Source organism: Chiloscyllium plagiosum, chromosome 37 (genome assembly GCF_004010195.1).
Source record: "Chiloscyllium plagiosum isolate BGI_BamShark_2017 chromosome 37, ASM401019v2, whole genome shotgun sequence".
NCBI lineage: Eukaryota > Metazoa > Chordata > Chondrichthyes > Orectolobiformes > Hemiscylliidae > Chiloscyllium > Chiloscyllium plagiosum.
Window position 1 is genome coordinate 33,817,117 of NC_057746.1, and position 4,986 is coordinate 33,822,102.

The window sequence follows — 4,986 nt, forward strand, 5'->3', positions numbered from 1 at the left end:
TTCATCTTTGGACTGTGGGAGGAAACTGGAGGGAACCCACGCAGACACAGAGAGAGAATGTGCAAACTCCACACAGTCCGTCGGCCGAGGCTGGAATTGAATGTGTGGGAGAGGTGCATTTGATGTGTGTATGTGAGGGTGACATGTTTGTGCATGGGTTTGGTGTGTGTGTGTAAGTTGTGTGCATGTATAATAGAGATGCGCAACTGTGAGGGGTGTGTGTGTGTGAGAGAGAGAGAATGACGTGGGTGTGTGAGAATGATAGGTGGGTTTGTGTGAAGGTGATGAAAAATAGAGGGTGGTGTGAGAGAGAGAGAGAGAGTGATGAGTGAGTGTGTGTGAATGGCGTGTGTGTGTGTATATATATATGTGAGGGTGACTTGTACGTGCATGAGTGCGATCCATATATGAGGGTGGGGTGGGTGTGAGTGATGTCTGTGTGGGGGGGATGTGTGCCTGTCTGGATGATGTGTGCATGAGAGTGACATGTTTGTGCATGGGTTTGGTGTGAGTGAGATGTATGCGTGTGCATGAGAGAAATATGCAACTGTCAGGGTGGAGTGTGTGTGAGAGTGCGCGTGAATGTCTGGAATGGAAGGGTGTGTGAGAGCGCGCGCATGTCTGGAAGGGTAGCGTGTGAGAGCATGCGTGCATGTGTGTGTCTGGAAAGGTAGCGTGTGTGAGAGCGCGCGCGTGTCTGGAAGGATAGCGTGTGAGAGAGCATGCGCGCATGTGTGTGTCTGGAAGGGTAGCGTGTGTCTGGAAGGGTAGCGTGTGAGAGCACGCGCATGTGTGGAAGGGTAGCATGTGAGAGTGCGCGTGTGTGTATCTGGAAGGGTAGCATGTGAGAGTGCGCGTGTGTGTATCTGGAAGGGTAGCGTGTGAGTGCGCGCACATGTATATGTGTGGAAGGGTAGCGCATGTGAGCGCGCGCTTGCATGCATGTGTGTCTGGAAGGGTAGCATGTGTGAGAGCATGCGCGTGTCTGGAAGGGTAGCGTGTGTGAGAGCCCACGAGCGTGTGTCTGGAAGGGTAGTGTGTGAGAGAGCACGTGCATATGTGGAAGGGTAGCATGTGAGAGTGCGCGCGTGTGTGTATCTGGAAGGGTAGCGTGTGAGCACGCACGTGTACGTGTGGAAGGGTAGCGTGTGTGAGAGAGCGCGCGCGTGTCATGATTAGGTGGGGAGCAGAGGGATACAGATGCTTAGAAATTGGGCGACAGGTTTAGACAGTACATTTAGATCGGCTCAGGCTTGGAGAGCCAAAGGGCCTGTCCCTGGGCTGTAAATTTTCTTTGTTCTTTGTACAACATTTAAAAGGCATGTGGATGTGTACATAAATAGGAAGGGTTTAGAGGAGTAAGGGCAAAATACTGTCCAATGGGATGAGATTTATTTAGGGTATCTACTCTGCATAGACGAGTTGGACTGGAGTGTCTGTTTTCATGCTAAATATCCCTATGACTCTATGACCTGGAATATTGGGTCCAGGAGGGGAGGATATGCTTGCTTGCTCCAACTTCTGATCTTTCCAAATAAAAAACTCACCGAAAGTCAAGAATACATGGCATGGTTTTGGGATATCAGTGTAACTGTGCGGAGTGTTTGGTACATCTGAAGTAACTAACATGAGAAATGTTATGAAGAAAATGCATTGAAGAATAGGTCTCAGCATGTACATCTACTTGTTATGGCCTAGAAAAGCACAAAAACATAGTTTAAATGATCAGGTGCTGACACATAATCAATGAAGAAACTGAATTTATTTCAAACACCTATTGGTGACAGGGGGTAAGAATAAAGGGATAATTTTGAGTTTAATGGTTAGCTGCCTCACAGTGCCAGGAATCCAGGTTTGATTCCACCATCAGGTGACTGCGTGGTGTTTGTATGTTCTCCCCGTGTCTGCATGCGTTTCTTCTGGGTGCTTCAGTTTCCTCCAACAGTACAAAGCGGTGCAGGTTAGGTGGATTGGCCATTCTAAATTGCCCCATAGTGTCCAAAGATGTACACAGGCTAGGTGGATAAGCCTTGGGATATGCAGGGTTACAGGGATAAAGTGAGTGGGATGCTCTTCAGCGAGGCAGTATGGATCCGATGGGCCAAATGGCCTGCTTCCACATGGTAGGAATTCCACAACTTTGGATGGAATCCCACAACTTTGGATGGAATCCCACAAGATGGGGACAGGTGAATACTGAGCTGGAGAATCTTCATTCATGTATAATTCTTTGCTCTTCATGAATATCTTACAACATCAGGTTATAGTCCAACAGGTTTATTTGATAACACTGGCTTTCAGAGCGCTGCTCCTTTGTCAGGAAGCTAGTGGGCAGGATCAAAGGAAACGTCATTTATAGTAAAAGATGTTGATATATTGAACAAACCTAGATTGCTGTTGAGTCTTTAATCACTGAGAATGGGGGTACAGGTTTTGATTGATTAATATGTAAATCCCAGAACTTCTTTCAAGTCACACTCCTTCGCTCACTCCCCCACACCCCGTCTTTCTCACACACACACACACTCTCTCTCCCCCCTACCTCCCCTCCTATCACATGCACACAGACAGACCTACAAGTCTACGGGGTGAATTTGCATTTGCAGATACATTCAATTTGTTCAAAACGCACACAACTTGTTGGCGGTCAGTCAATGTGACATTTCATAAATTCCTGCTTTGGAAATACAACCAGTCTGACTCAAGGTTGGAATGCAGACAGACTCTAACCTACAAGAATAATAGGTTGGCTATTGGTAGGGGATTTTAACTTTCCAAACATAGACTGGGACTGCCATAGATGGAGAGGAATTTGTTAAGCGTGTACAGGAAAGATTTCTGATTCAGTATGTGGATGTACCTACTAGAGAAGGTGCAAAATTTGACCTACTCTTGGGAAATAAGGCAGGGTAGGTGACGGAGGTTCAGTGGGGGAGCCCTTTATGGCCAGTGACCATAATTCTATTAGTTTTAAAATAATGATGGAAAAGGATAAACCAGATCTAAAAGTTGAAGTTTTAAATTGGAGGAAGGCTAATTTTGATGGTATTAGGCAAAACTTTTGAAAGCTGATTGGGGGCAGATATTCGCAGGTAAAGGGACAGCTGGAAAATGGGAAGCCTTCAGAAATAAGATAATGGGAGTCCAGAGACAGTATATTCCTATTATGGTGAAAGGAAGGCTGTAGGTGTAGGGAATGCTGGATGACTAAAGAAATTGATATTTTGGTTAAGAAATTAAAGGAAGCAGAGGTCAGGTACAGACATGAGAGATGGAGTGAATCCTCTGAACAGTATAAAGGCAGGAGGAGTATACTTAAGAGGGAAATCAGAGGGTAAAAAGGAGACATGAGATAGCTTTGGCAAATAGGGTTAAGGTTGAAACTTTATTGCTGGAACAGCACAGCAGGTCAGGCAGCATCCAGGGAACAGGAGATTCGACGTTTCGGGCACAGGCCCTTCTTCAGGAAATAGGGTTAAAGAAGGGTAACTAGGGAGAGAATAGGGTCCCTCAAAGATCAGCAAGGAAGCTTATGTGTGGAGCCGCAGGAGATGAGAGAATAATAAATGAGTATTTTGTATCAGTTTTTACTGTGCAGAAGAACATGGAAGATACAGAATGTGGTAAATAGATTGTGACATCTTGAAAAATGTCCATATTACAGAAGAGAAGAAGGTGCTAGATGTCTTGAAACGGATAAAAGTGGATAAATCCCCAGGACCTAGAACTCTGTGGCAAGCCAGGGAAGTGATTGCTGGGCCCTTTTCTGAGATGATTGTATCATTGATAGTCACTGGAGAGGTGCAGGAAGACTGGAGGTTGGCTAATATGGTGCCACTATACAAGAAAGGTAGTAAGGAAAAGTCAGGGAACTATAGACCAGTGAGCCTGATGTCGGTGGTGGGCAAATCATTGGAAGGAGTCCTGGGGGATAGGATGTACATATATTTGGAATGGCAAGGACTGATTAGGGATAGTCAACATGGTTTTGTGTGTGAGAAATCATGTCTCATGAACTTCATTGAGTTTTTTGAAGAAGTAACAAATTGGATTGATGAGGGCAGAGTGGTAGACATGATCTACATGAACTTCATGAAGGCATTCAACAAGATTCCTCATGGGAGACTAGTTAGCAAGGTTAGATCTCATGGAATACAGGAGGAACTAGCCATTTGGATACAGAACTGGGTCAAAGGTAGAAGACAGAGGGTAGTGGTGGAGGGTTGTTTTTCAGTTTGGAGGCCTGTAACCAATGGTGTGCCACAAGGATCGGTGCTGAGTCTTCTACTTTTCGTCATTCGTATAAATGTTTTGGAAGTGAACATAGGAGATATAGTTAGTACATTTGTAGATAATACCAAAGAAGGCTACCTCAGAGTACAACGGGATTTTGATCAGTTGGGCAAATGGGCTGAAGAGTGGCAGATGGAGTTTAGTTCAGATAAATGCGATGTGCTGCATTTTGGAAAAGCAAATCAGAGCAGGACTTACATACTTAATGGTAAAATCCTGGTGAGTGTTGCTGAACAAAGAGACTTTGGAGTGCAGGTTCATAGTTCCTTGAAAGTAGAGTCCCAGGTGGATAGAATAGTGAGGGAGGTGTTTCAAATGCTTTCCTTTATTGGTTAGAGCATTAAACACAGGAGGTGGGAGGTTATGTTGCAGCTGTACAGGGTATTGGTTAGGCAACTGTAATATTGCTTGCAATTCTGGTCTCCTTTCGATCAGAAGGATTTTATGAAACTTGAAGGGTTCAGAAAAGATTTGCAAGGATGTTGCCAGGGTTGGATGGTTTGAGCTATAGGGAGAGGCTAAATAGACTGGAGCTGGTTTCTTTGGAACATCGAAGGCTGAGGGGTGATCTTATAGAGGTTTATAAAATCATGAGAGGTATGGATAGGATAAATAGACAATGTCTTTTTCCTGGGGTGGGGGAATCTAGAACTCGGCATAGGTTTTGAGTGAGAGGGGAATGATATAAAAGGG

General features: G+C 44.9%; 2 protein-coding genes across 2 annotated transcripts in view; both read right to left on the minus strand.

Annotated features, from left to right (window-relative positions):
• The window catches only part of LOC122541488 (zinc-binding protein A33-like), a 492,570-nt gene that overhangs the window by 417,798 nt on the left and 69,786 nt on the right, over positions 1 to 4,986 (minus strand). The gene's annotated exons all lie outside the window — the stretch shown is intronic.
• LOC122541190 (E3 ubiquitin-protein ligase TRIM39-like) overlaps positions 1 to 4,986 on the minus strand; it is a 46,179-nt gene that overhangs the window by 1,003 nt on the left and 40,190 nt on the right. The gene's annotated exons all lie outside the window — the stretch shown is intronic.